The 14,098-nt window shown below is 46.1% G+C and overlaps 1 protein-coding gene, 1 long non-coding RNA gene and 1 pseudogene across 6 annotated transcripts in view; 2 read left to right on the plus strand and 1 right to left on the minus strand.

Annotated features, from left to right (window-relative positions):
• Positions 1–14,098, minus strand: part of LOC309337770 (phosphofurin acidic cluster sorting protein 2-like) — a 175,333-nt gene that overhangs the window by 125,342 nt on the left and 35,893 nt on the right. The window lies entirely within an intron of this gene.
• LOC309338148 lies at positions 5,102–13,792 on the plus strand. Its single transcript, XR_014154761.1, has 3 exons — positions 5,102–5,292; positions 8,723–8,796; positions 13,246–13,792. It is a non-coding gene; the product is annotated as an uncharacterized lncRNA (long non-coding RNA).
• Positions 9,955–10,882, plus strand: LOC309337943 (small ribosomal subunit protein uS5 pseudogene; annotated as a pseudogene). The gene has a single exon. The product of its transcript is annotated as a small ribosomal subunit protein uS5 pseudogene (transcript).

Here is a 14,098-nt window from a genome sequence, read left to right on the forward strand (position 1 = left end):
CTTCTAGTCCCTATGGACTGGAAACAGCATCTTACTGGTCATGTAGTAGCTGGCCATGAGCTCCACCCTGTTCTTCATGTATCTCAAAGAAGGGCCATGCCAGAGGTTTGCACAGGTTTAGCATTCCTTTCTGACCCCACTCCCAGCAACTCATTTTTTTCTTCCGCTCCAATTCATTCAGATTGAGCTATGCTATGGGAAAACACGATTGCCGCCAAGATATTAATACATCAGCATGTCAAAGGGGAGTCTACAAAGAGGAAGACACACAGAGATGAAATCCAATCCAGATGACCCGCACAAAATTAAAACCCAAACCAAATGGCAACAACAGCAGAAGGACCTCCAGTCACCCATCCTTAGAAGATCTTTCGAATAAAATTAAGCCTAGCACCAAAACAAAGGAAGAGTGGGTGTCTGTAAAAAGGCTATTCAGTGGCTGACCTCTGATTCTGCAGAAGTCAGAATCAGAGTTCAAAATGACTTTAACAGATTGGAGAACTGGGCCCAGGCTAACAAAATGAATTTCAACAGGGACAAACGTAAAGCTTTGCACTTAGGGTGGAGGAACCAAATGCACAAATATAAGATGTGGGATACCTGGCTTACTAGCCGTACATGTGGAAAGGATCTTGGGGTCTTGGTGGACCACAAGCTTGACATAAGTCAACTGTGTGACGCAGCGGCAAAAAAAGCTAACACTATTCTAGGCTGCATCAACAGAAGTATAGTGTCCAGATGAAGGGAAATAACAGTACCACGCTATTCTGCCTTGGTCAGACCACACCTGGAATACTGCGTCCAATTCTGGGCACCACAATTTAAGAAGGATGTTGACAAACTGTGTGCAGAGGTGGGCAACCAAAATGATCAAGGGTCTGGAAACCAAGCCTTACGAGGAACGGTTGAAGGAGCTGGGTCTTTTTTAGCCTGGAAAAGACGAGTCCGAGAGGAGGTATGATAGCCATCTTCAAGTATCTCAAGGGCTGTCACATGGAAGAGGGAAAAAGCTTGTTTTCTCTTGCCCTGGCTTCAAGTTACAAGAAAGGAGATTCCAACTAAGGAGATTCCAACATCAGGAAAAACTTTCTGGCAGTAAAAACTGTTCAACAGTGGGATGGTTTCCCTCAAGAGGTGGTGGACTCTTCTTCCTTAGAAGTTTTTAAGTAGAGGTTGAGTGGTCATCTGTCATGGATGTTTTAGTTGAGATTCCTACACTGCAGGGAATTGGACTAGATGACCCTTGTGACCCCTTCCAACCCTACAACTCTGTATGATTTTATCATTCTATGAAAGTGGGGGCACCTGGAAAAGGGCCAAGGACAGGGATAGGGAACGTGTGGAGTTGAACAACGTGTCAAGGGCCACAGGTTCCCAAGTCCTGGTTACAGGAATGGAAGAAGAGCCTGCTGGATCAGGCCAGCAGCCCAACGTACTCCAACATCCTGTTCTCAGAGTGGCCAAGCAGATGAGCACAGGAGCAATCTCCCCTCCTGCAGTTTCCAGTGCTGTAATGGATCTAGGATGATAACCCCAGTAAACAGCTCAGTAAACAGCTCAGCTCATATGGGAGGAGAAGGTCTTTCTGATACAAAGCCCTAAATTGCCTACCATCAGGTTAAGTCAACACTAGCACTTGGAACTGGGCCCAGAAGCAGAGATAACTGCTAAACAAACCAGACTGAATTTAGAATTCAGCCATGGGGGCAGGAGCTTCCTAGCAGCAGAACCAGCCCATATCCTAAATGAGAACAGCCAATGCCATACCCAATTCTAGACAGATCAGCTTTGCTTTCAGCTTTTTGATGGTACTTCATAAACAAGGTTGCCACACAGAGATCCTGAAGGAGCTCTTGGACCTTTAATGCCAACAGAAAATATCACCAAATGTAGCTTTCCCCATCTCTGTAGCCTTGTGAAGAGAGAGAAAGATAGCTAGGTTTGTTCTTTCTTCTGTGCAAGATTTTTAAAAGGTACATGAGACTTTGTGGACATACAGTGGTGCCCCGCAAGACGAACGCCTCGCAAGATGGAAAACCCGCTAGACGAAAGGGTTTTCCGTTTTGGAGGCGCTTCGCAAAACGAATTTCCCTATGGGCTTGCTTCGCAAGACGAAAATGTCTTGCGAGTTCCTGCGGGTTTTTTTTCCCTTTTTTCCCCCTTTTCCTAAGCCCTAAGCCGCTTAGCAGCTGATCCGCTAAAAGCCGCTAAACCGCTAATAGCGCTAATCTGCTAAGCTGTCAATGGGCTTGCTTCGCAAGACGAAAAAAACGCTATACGAAGAGCCTCACGGAACGGATTAATTTAGTCTTGCGAGGCACCACTGTATGAAGAAGCTGCCTTATTGTGAACTCAGACCACTAGTCCATTTAATGCAGGCTTCTCCAATCTGCTGCCTTGAGTTTTGGACTATAACTCCCATCAGTCCCAGACAACGTGACCAATGGTCAGAGATGATGGGTGACATCCAAAACATTTGGAGGGAGCCAGCAGGAGTTTCCCAGGCTCTCGGGCAGCAAAAGGTCTCTCTCAGTCCTGATAGCCTTCATAGTTTTAAACAAAGAATAGATGGCAACCTCGTCCGTCCGTCCCTGTATGTTATGTAAACTCCATCGTGGTGACTGTGGAGCAGCTCCAAAGCAGAAGAAGGTGATGCTCTTGTACAGGAAGGCCAATGGCATGTAATGGTCACAGCAGACATCCTGAACCATATTTTTGATTCTACCAACTCTCATCATCCCTGACTTTTGACCATGCTGGCTGGGAAAGACTGGAGAGCATCAGGTCAGGGGAAGGCCCAGATAAGAGTGCCAAGGTTGTTATCCTGCCCTGATTTCTGCTTAGATGAAGGACAGGTTACTATTATGTTGTTGTTGTTGTTGTTGTTGTTGTTGTTGTTGTTGTTGTTGTTGTTAGCAGCAGCAGCAGCAGCAGCAGCAACAACAACAACAACAACACTTTAAATTCATTATTTGCAAACATTAAAGTAGTTATTACAGTCGTACCTTGGATCTCAAACACCTTGGCTCCCGAACAAATCAGTTCCCGAACAATCAAAACCAGGAAGTGAGTGTTCCGGTTTTCAAATGATTTTTGGAAGCCGAACGTCTGATGCGACTTCCGATTGGCTGCAGGACACTCCTGCAGCCAATCGGAAGCCACGCATTGGTTTTTGAACAGTCCTGGAAGTCAAATGGACTCACAGAACGCATTCTGTTCAAGAACCAAGGTACGACTGTACTGTAAATACATAGCAATAATAGGGCAGATTCAAAACACCAGTTCAGCCATGATGTGTCCTGCACTGTGCCATTCTGGGCAAGCATCTCTCTCTCTCTCTCTCTCTCTCTCTCTGTGTGTGTGTGTGTGTGTGGACAAACGTCAGCTTCCTCGGCCAGTAAAGCAAGATGAGGGGTCCTTTACCTTTATCTTTTTAGACACATGTACTCCACCTTGAGTTTCTTGGAAGAAGGGCAAGATATAAAACATTCTAAAAAGAAGGAAGGCACATCCTTGATATTTCTTTGGCCCTATTAACCATTTCAAAGAAACCACCACACAGATACAGTTCCATTAAATCAGAGAGATTGGGTGGAAACAACACTCTTCCCTAACCCAACACTGGAGCACAACTTCCCTTTTCTGCGCATGGCACAATTTCTCTGTGGAACCCTGCCAAGCCTTTAGAAAAAACAAATATCACCACTGCAAGCCTTTTGACATCTGTCACCGCTTCTCCTTTCGCACTGGAAACATATGCTCCTGCCAGAGCCTGGGTAAAAAGCTGATGCCTCAATAGTTATTTCTAGTTGACAACACGCGCCGTCAAAGCAATCGCTCACAGTCTCTGGAGTTCAGTGTGGCCCCCTGCAAACCAGCATGGCCTCTCCGTCAGGGTGGAGCTCCTGACAGTTCCATCGCAGGGTTCTCTCTCTGTGACACCTCCCCTTTTTTGGCTTGGCTTTGCATTTAACATTAGAGGCAGGTTAGCGTTCCTGCTTCAAGAAACCAGCTTGTGGAGGGATTCAGGAAAAATATACCCCCTGCCAAAAAAAGAAAAAGAAAAAGAAAAGAAACCAACAGCCCACCACCACAGACAGAAGAGTGGATGAATGCCAGCGGAGAGCATTTATTCTACCTCACTTGTCCCTCCAATATAGGGAGCCCAGGCAGATGACCCAGCTGTGCCAATTCAGGCGGAAGATGGCTTAATAGGAACCTAGATTCCTGGGTAAGGAGATCTCTTAAGTCACCTAGCCCAGCTCTTTGCCAATGGGGAAAACAAGAACAACAAAACAAAAATACTCAATATGCTTCTGTACTCTGAACAGCGCACAGCCTCAGCCTCCAGGCTGTGTGTGTGAGTGAGAGAGAGTAGTAGTCGCCTGCGGAATAAAAAAAGAAAATAACTCCAAATGGATCTAACAATTACAGCACTACAAGTGGACTTGGGGTAGTGTGGGGGGGCGGGGATATTATTCCCCAAAGCAGTGGAGCTCTTCTTGCCGTTTTTGTACAGCCTTAGCTGCAAGGATACCAAAAGCGCAGTGTATCCACAACTCTGACCCTTGGCATCCTTCTGAAGTCCAACAATATTCTGTGAAGGATGCACAGCAGACTGCAGGAAAGGCCCTTCCCCACAGGCAGTGGTTGTTAAGTTTGAGATCAGTGGTTGTTAAGTTTGAGATCAGCAGCAGCGACAAGGAGCTGGACAAGCCAGTCGCAGCTCCCTGAACAGCAAAGCTGGGTGCAGGATTGACAGGTGAGATCCAAATGATCTGGAGCAGATAGGGGAGAAGGCACAAATGTAAGGCGCGACTCCATTTGGAAGCCTGTTCAGGCCTCCTCACCTCAAAAATAATACTGTTGAGTTGGAAGGGCAACCAAAATGATCGAGGGGACGGAGGGACTCCCCAAAAGGCTGCAGTGCTTGGACGATTTTAGTTTAGAGAAGAAGCAGCATGATCAAAGTTTGTAAAAATTGTACATGTCATGGAGAGACTGGATAGAGAAAAAGATTTGATTGGTCAGTTAATAAAAATTATTTAAAAATAATAATAATAGATGGGCCATTGGCCTGATCCAGCAGGCTCTTCTTAGGTTCCTATGAAGGGAGGGGGAGAGGAAGTGCCGCTGAGGAAGTCCTCTTGCAAGCGGGACAACTTTGCTTGTCTGAGTTCATAAATCTCTTCCCTGCCACACAACACACGGGACACCTGGGTCATCTCAAAAAGTACAGAGGGTAGGGCTGTGTGCCCTCGAAGGAAGAGGGTGGCTGCAGAAAAAGAGATGGTAAGTGGAATGAATGAGCATAGCCCCCACAAAGGTCTCTCAGGGGTAGGCAGGGGGTTGTGGACAGGCAATTCACCCTCCCGGTTCTGTCTCTCAGCAAGCGTCTTATCCAAAGTTGATTTCAGAAAGCATGAAGGAAGATTCATTGCTGCTTTCTCCATTTTTGTCAGTTACGTCTAGTTGCCCTAGTTACCAGATCCATGGTATCTAAGGCAACCGGGCTTCATAGGACAAGGACAACACAATAATAAGCTTTAAAATACATGTAACAATTTCATGCCGGGCAGAATAATGGTCAAGTGGGAATATTTGTACATGTCCTGAGTCGCTCCGGAGCAATGATGGGATATTGTATTGCATACCCACACAATTACAGCTCGGAAGGAAGCAGAGGACACTGTGCGAGGCAGCAGAGAGTCTGTCCCAACCTCTGTGGTCTGATTTTGCAGGCCACAGCACCAGCAGCAAGCCCAACTCACAGAACTTTAACTTAGCAGTTAGTTTTGCCAAGGAGTCAAAAGGCTCCCAGGGATGGGAGGGAAGCTGCTCCCCAGAAGGGACCTGAGGTCTTACGGTTTCCTATGAATCTTTTTATTTAGTACATCCACATCCCACATTTCCTTCAAACAGCTCAAGGTGGCACTCATGCCTCTCTCCCTCTCCATTTTATCCTCACAACAAACCTGTGAGGTTGGGTCAGGCTGAGAGACTGTGGCTGACCCATCACCCAGGGAGCTTCACAGCTGAGGGGGGATTTGAACCCTGGTCTCCCAGGTTCTGGTATGGCACTCTAACCACTAGGCCACACCGGCTATTTTCTTCCAAGCAAAAGAGGAATCATTGTGTCAGCTGTGACCGAGAAGCCTCCAAACTCACATGGGAAACTACTGGTCCATCTAGCTCAGTAAAGTCTACACTGACTGGCAGAGGCTCTCCAGTATTCCAGGCAAATGTTTCTCCCAGTCCTACCTGGGAGATATTGGGGATGGAACCTGGGATGTTCCGAATGCCAGGCAAATGCCCCATCCCTGAGTTACAGCCATGCATCCTAGAAAAATCAGCTGCTGGCACAGCTTTCTGCCTCTGCTTAGCAGAAGAGCACACCATCCCTTGTGACCTGCTTTTCCCTGCGAAAGGATCCCCAAAGTGGCTTAACGTAATGCAAACACAATAGCAAAGAGCAAACAATATGGAACATTATCTGACAGTGACAATGCTATCATAAACCTACAGGCTTTCCATTCAGTGTTTAAGAAAGAGGCTCCGGCTCGGCTGAAAATAAATACTAAATTCATAAACAGTATATCAATTAACAAGCGGGTAGTTAAACAACCTGTGTTTCAGCCAAAGGAAGGCACACGCTTAGCCCCATTACCAGCAGGCAACATACTTAAAAGCATCCGAATGTATTGCCGCAGGTTCTGTATGCAAAGGACCTGGGCATCCGATTCTCAACATCCCTAGTTGGAGAGGTGATTGTGTTCCGCTGTTGGAGAAGAACGGCGACATGGACAGGAAATGCTTAAATAGCCACTGCAAGTCAGGGTTGACAGTCGGGCTGTTTTAAAGTCAGGCTGCATATTCTGAACTTGTCTCCTAGAGAGGTAGCATCAGCACCTGAAAACTAACAGGCAGCCTACCTGAAGCAAAAGACAAACAACGGCTGTCCTCTCAATACCATCTTCACCCAAATATGCTGTGGATTTGTGTAGCCCCTTGCAGGGGAGAGGATTCCCCTTGCTTCCCACTAGCAATTCCAATCTGTGATTCTCCCCAGGTCTGAGCCCTCACTCCACGCTGCCTGAAATATTTGGGGGTGGGGGGAAGAGAAGAGAGCAAAGGTTATCTCCAAAGGAGATAATTGCCCTCCAAGAAAGCCGCATGCCAGCTACCATGGCAATTCAGCATTTCTAAATTCACATGAGAATAGAATAGAAACTCGTAGTGCTGGTATATATGCACATATATCCTCAAAACGAAGCAATTAAGTACTCCTCCTAAGCAGAAAAAAACCTGCTTTACCTGCAAGGGCAGGAAACGGCAAGAAACTCTCATTTTTAAAAGGCAGCAAGTAATAATAATAATAATAATAATAATAATAATAATAATAATTTTTTATTTATACCCCGCCCTCCCCAGCCAAGGCCGGGCTCAGAGCGGCTTACAAGCAATAATAAAAACAAGATGAATGATTACAAACTTAAAAACAAAAATAAAATGCAACATTAAAATAATGGAACATTAAAATATTAAAATGTAGCCTCATCGCAGGAGGAGAAGGAAAAGGGGGGGGGGAGAGAGAGGGAGGGAGGGAATCAAATTGGCTCCAAGCCAAAGGCCAGGCGGAACAACTCTGTCTTACAGGCCCTGCGGAAAGAAATCAGATCCTGCAGGGCCCTGGTCTCATGAGGCAGAGCGTTCCACCAGACCAGAGCCAGAGTTGAAAAGGCCCTGGCTCTGGTTGAAGCCAATCTAACTTCCTTAGGGCCTGAGACCACTAGGGTGTTGTTATTTATGGACCTTGAGGCTCTCCGTGGGGCATACCAGGAGAGGCGGTCCCGTAGGTACGAGGGTCCTAGGCCGTGAAGGGCTTTAAAGGTCAAAAGCAGCACCTTAAATCTGACCCTGTACTCCACCGGGAGCCAGTGCAGCTTGAAAAGCACTGGGTGAATATGCTCCCATGGCAGAGACCCCGTGAGGAGCCTCGCTGCAGCATTCTGTACCCGCTGGAGTTTCTGGGACAACTTCAAGGGCAGCCCCGCGTAGAGCGAATTACAGTAGTCAAGCCTGGAGATGACCGTCGCATGGATCACTGTGGCCAAGTCAGGGCGGGAAAGGTAAGGGACCAATTGCTTGATGCGGCGAAGGTGGAAAAATGTCGCCTTGGCTGTTGCTGTAACCTGCGCCTCCTTGGAAAGGGAGGCGTCAAGGATTACACCCAAACTCTTAACGGAAGGCAATGGCACTAATTGGGCCCCCGCAAGAGAAGGGAGTTGGTCCCTCATCCCCATGCCATCCCGACCTAGCCATAGGACCTCTGTCTTCGAAGGATTTAGTTTCAATCGGCTCCCACGAAACCATCCAGCCACAGCTTCCAAGCATCTGGTCAGTGTGTTCGGGGTCGAGTCGGTGTGGCCATCCATCAGCAGATAGAGCTGAGTGGATACAGCAAAGCTACCACCCAAAAAGCCAACCACACTAACACACTACTCCACACACCGGGCATATTTGGACAGAATGCTAAACCACAGTTTAGAGCTACAGGGACAAACCATAGGCTTATGCACTCCCCCCTCTGCATTCACCTCCATCACAATCACAAATAGAAGTACAGAAGCATTCGCTTATTTCAACTAACCACACCTTGTCATTTTATCTGAATCGGGAATTGGACTCATTTATAAACTATGGTTTCTTTGTTTGTTTACAGGATTAATTTGCCCACCCTTCACCACAATATCCCAGGGCAGGCAACCACAAAGAGAAAATACAATTTCAAAACAGGTAAAAATCGCTAAAATTTTAAAACACATAAAACCATCCCAAAATGGAGCAGAGCAAAATAAATTCATCAAAGGAGGCGAACGAGCGAGAAACCACAGCCTGATTTTGGGTTGTTTGCACAAATCATAGATTAGGCAAACCACAGCTTGCCCGTGTTCAGACAAACAAAGATTAGTTGAAAATAAAAGATGCTTCAAAACTCCTCCTCGTGGTAACACCAGAGACAAATTGGGAAGGGGGAAAATATATAGCTCCAGACTCATTTACGGAACACTACACCATGGTTTACAGCTTATGTCCGAAAATGACTACAGAATAATGTTGTGGCTCTGCGTAAAGAGCCAAACTAGAAGCATGACAGCTTGTAGTCCATTAACTTGTGCAACTATACTCCATCACTGACCCCTCCTGAGAAAATCAGGAGACTAAAAAAAGAAGTAAGCTAGGTAGTTCCATTAAGGCACTCTGTTCCAATTCAGCATCTGATACCCCAGGTCCGGTGCTACTCTCATTCTGAAAGCTTCCAAAACAGGAACACAGCTAGTATTTTAAATTAAGAGAGGAAAAGAAAGAAAATAATTTAAAGCATGCAGGGGTGGTCAGGGGATCACACAAGGTGAGTTGTTCTTTATCAACATCTAAAAAATTTAGAAGGTATGCATTTTGGCAAAAGTAAAAGCAAGCCACTTGTTTCTTGTTTTAAGCTACCTTCAAAAGCTAGAAAGTTCAATCGGTTCCTTAGTTTTAAGGTCCGTAACAGGAACAGGGAAGACCTCATGCAGTGCTACTGTCACAAAGCTAAAAACTTCACAGAACACCATTCAAAGGACTCCCACTGAAATGCAGCTTTCTCTTGAAGGCATGACATAATTTTCTATAATATTTTCTACGTGTAGTATCTCAGAGTAAATTGAAAAGTAGGAAATGAACATCATACAAAATATAATGAACAACACATGTATCCCCGCCCTCTGCAGAGTCTGTTGCATTTTATGTATTGTCTTGACCATTTCTCGTTGAATGAACTGTTCTCGTCTTATTTTGTTGTGATTTGGCGATTAGCTAATCATGAGCCATTGAGCTTCATGGGTCTATTCTGAGTAAAACTATCATGCATATTCTTGAACTTCGTTCTTTTTTTTTAAAGGTACATTTTGAAGCTTCTAGTCGAGAACACCAAATGGCGGACGGCGCCGGTGCTGCGCAAGGGGCAGGAGGAGCTGGAGCAGCTGCAGGTGGAGGAGCTGCTGCCAGGGGAGGCTTCCGAGGAGGCTTTGGCAGTGGAGGCTGAAGGCGTGGGAGAGGCCGTGGCAGGGGACGTGGCCGAGGGCATGGAGCTCGGGGCAAAGCTGAAGACAAAGAATGGATTCCAGTCACCAAACTTGGTCGCCTAGTAAAGGACATGAAAATCAGGTCTCTGGAGGAGATTTACCTTTCCCCCCTTCCAATCAAGGAGTCTGAAATCATTGACTTTTTCCTGGGCTCATTCCTGAAGGATGAGGTTTTGAAGATCATGCCTGTTCAGAAACAAACCCGGGCTGGTCAGCGCACCAGGTTCAAGGCCTTTGTGGAGATTGGTGACTACAATGGTCATTTTGGTCTTGGGGTCAAGTGCTCCAAGGAAGTTGCCACCGCAATCCGTGGGGCCATCATTCTTGTGAAGCTGTCCATGAGGAGAACAAGATCGGGAAGCCGCACACTGTACCTTGCAAGGTAACAGGTCGGTGTGGCTCCGTACTTGTGCGTCACATCCCTTCGCCACGTGGTACTGGAATTGTGTCTGCCCCAGTTCCCAAGAAATTGCTGATGATGGCTGGTATTGACGACTGTTACACATCAGCCAGGGGCTGCACTGCCACCTTGGGCAACTTTGCCAAGGCCACCTTTGATGCCATCTCAAAGACCTATAGTTACCTTACCCCTGATCTGTGGAAAGAGACTGTGTTCACCAAGTCACCTTATCAGGAGTTCATTGATCATCTTGCAAAGACTCATGCTACCAGAGTATCTGTGCAGAGAACCCAAGCAGCTGCTGTGGCAACTACCTAAAAGATGTACTTTAAAATAAAGTGGCCAAGAGTGATTTATTTTTTTAAAAAGGTACATTTTGAATCTCTATACTTTCCCACAACTCTACTTCTGCACATACAATTTAAAAATGAAATGATGGTTCCTTGGGCTGTCATAATCTGGGAGCTTTAATACCATGGGGGCCCTATAACAGCTGTTTATTTAGTCCCCACTTTTCCTCTAAGGAGCTCAAGGTAGCACACATGGTCCCTCCCCGACCTCATGTCATCCTCACAACAACCTTCTCATGTAGGTTAGGCTGAGAGATAGCGACAGGCCCAAGGTCACCCAGGGACCTTCACGGCCGAGTGATTTGAACCCTGGTCTCCCCTTTCTTGAGGAAGAGCCAAAGCTCAGTGGCAGAGCATCTGCCTTGCATACAAAAGGTCCCAGGTTCAATCCCTGGCCTCTCCAGGTGGGGCTGGACCACTGGTCTTCAACTGATGGATGAGTGGGGACCCACTAGTGAGTCACAGCCTGATCCAAGGTGGGTTGCAACAGAAGCGCTACCACCATGCAAATACCTGGCAAAAAGAAAAAAGAAACGGGTCTCCAAATGCATGTTTGGGTTAAAAGTGGGTCCTGAGTCTGAAATGGTTTCCAGAAGACACCTGGTGTAGACAATACTGAACTAGAAGGACTCACATGGTATAAGGAAACAAAGAATGTTTGACAGTGGAGTTCCGATAGTATGGGGAAATCTCACATTTGTTTCAAGACCACATGTCATTCTACTCACCCTGTTTTTACATACTACCTTTTTTCTGGAGCAGTATGATTTTAGGGTCTAGAATCAAAGTGACCCGACAAGATAAAGGGATTTAATTACAGATAACAGAGTTACTTTCTTGTGCGGAAATTACAGTGCTGAATGAGACTTCAGCTTTATCAATATTTACAAATTAGGTCATACTTTATCACACAGGCTGAGAGAACACAGTGTGCCCAAATCTTTAACTCATTTTGAATAACTTATTCACACTGAAAAGCCGAAGGATGATTAAGAAAATTAAGATACTAGTGTCTTTCAATGGAGATCTAGAGTTGCTTTTTAATGCATTAATGGAATCTCAGTCCTTCTTAATAGATACTTGGAAGAAATTTGGGGAGAGTTTTGCAAGGGTAGCCAATGAGGTGCCCTAATAGTTGGTTTGCTCCAAAGTGATCATGGAGAAAAGATCAAATCTGGAAATATTCAATCCAAGGATGTGCTGATTGGGGAGGATGTGAGTTGTAGTCCAAAACATCTAGAGGGCACCATATTAGCGAAGGCCAGATTAATCTAAGACTTTCAAAGGAGGGAGCAGTAACGAGGAAACTTATTGAAGGCAATATTGCCTTCCTTTCTTGCCTATATTTGGAATGGCCCAACTCCGAAAGCAGTGCCTATTAAAAAGAGAGAGAGATGCTTGGCTGAGCATCATCCTATACATGACAGATGCTGCACAACATTTCATGGATTCCCTCTGTCCTGTCCCATCCCCATTTTTTAAAAAGGGATCACAGAGCAGAATTCTACAGCCTCAGTAAATGAGATCAGAATGTATCTTAGTTACCGTATTTTTCACTCCACAAGACACACTTTTTCCCTCTTAAAATCTAAGGGGAAATGTCTGTGTGTCTTATGGAGCGAATGTGTGGTCCCTGGGGCTGGAGGGGGGAACCCGGGCTTCCCCCGCCAGCCCTGACGTGCTCTTTGGGGCTGGGGGGTGGGGGAAAGCCGGGCTTCCCCCACCGCCAGCCCCACAAGCTCAGGGAGCAGCGGGAAGGCTGCTCCTTTCGCTGAAGCCTTTCCTTTCGCCTCTCCTTTTGCTGAAGCCAGGAGAGTCCTGCTCTCCTGACTTCAGCGAAAGGAACCCAAAGCCTCCGGAGCGCAGCGGAAACTCCCGCTGCGCTCCAGAGGCTTCAGGTTGCCTTCACTGAAGTCGAAGGCAATGTGGGAGAGGGAGAGCTGTGCAGCACCCCTTCAGCGAAGCGAGAGGAGAAATGGAAGGGGCTCAGTTTCTCCTGCCGCTTCGCTGAAGGGGTGCTGCGCAAAGAGGGGGAGAATCTTTTTTTCTTGTTCTCCCCCTCTAAAACAAGGTGCGTCCTATTGTTGGGTGCGTCCTATAGAGCGAAAAATACGGTATGTAATGGGGAAATATGATAGTTCAGTGGCAGAGCATCTGATCTGCATACAGAAGGTCCCCAGTTCAATCCCAGGCATCTCCAGATGTGACTGGGAGACCTGAGCCTGACAGCTGCTGCCAAATCAGTGCAGACAACACTGAGCTATATAGACCAATAGTCTGACTCCATATAAGGCAGCTTCCTATGTTCCCATTGCATAAACATTTTTTTGTATTTCAGGAAACTTTTTATTTTTACTTTTTTTTGTAGTTCTGATAAAAAGTGCTGGTTGAAACCTGCCAGCGCCTCAGCAGGAACCTTTGATGCAACCTTTGATGCAACCTGTCAGCGCAATCAAATCTGATTTTGCAGGACTTTCTAAGATCCTGGGTATGTTCAGTGTTTGCTGAATACAGAGACTGACTCCATTGATGCTCTGCTTAATAAGCAAGTGTTTTCCTCGTGTTCTCTTTTATGAGTAGAGAATGTTCAGCTTGCAGAAAGATAAATCCATTCGTTGCATATCCATGGAGCTACCTCCTTTCCCAGAAAATGAATGGGAGTACTTTGCACATGGAATTTTGGGTCATGTTGGGGACCAAACAGAAAGTGGCAGTGTTTGCAGTAAACCAGAAAATCTAGTTTAGCAAGGAAAAACAATACGCTGTGGGATCACTCCCACTTTGTTGCTCCCTGGCTGGAAGCAGCATAAAACCAATAAGGAAGCCATGGTTTCCTGTTATGTCAGAACCAAGAACTATGGTTTGCTGGTCCCTAACAAGTTCCAATCAGCAAGCTGAAAACAAACCATGACTTAAGATTGACTAAAAACCATGACTTCTTAGGGAGCAAGAAATCACGATCCCCACTATGGATGGAATGAGAGGTCAAAGCTTCCTGGCTTGTTTAACCATTTACACCAGGGGAGTAGCAAAGCATGAGCAATTGGGTAGCATGCAGTAGCATGCGACTCATTCATGCTAAATCACACTAAGGTCCACTTTTAAAGGCCTTATAAAGGGAAGGGAGGGAAAGATTTTCAGAATCACACAGCGGTAAAATGTCCAATCAAGGACAGCATTCTAAATCGGTTAACTGTGGTGGTAACTTGTCTCAGAAATAT

This window comes from Podarcis erhardii (genome assembly GCF_964252035.2).
Source record: "Podarcis erhardii genome assembly, chromosome: 3".
Lineage (NCBI taxonomy): Eukaryota > Metazoa > Chordata > Lepidosauria > Squamata > Lacertidae > Podarcis > Podarcis erhardii.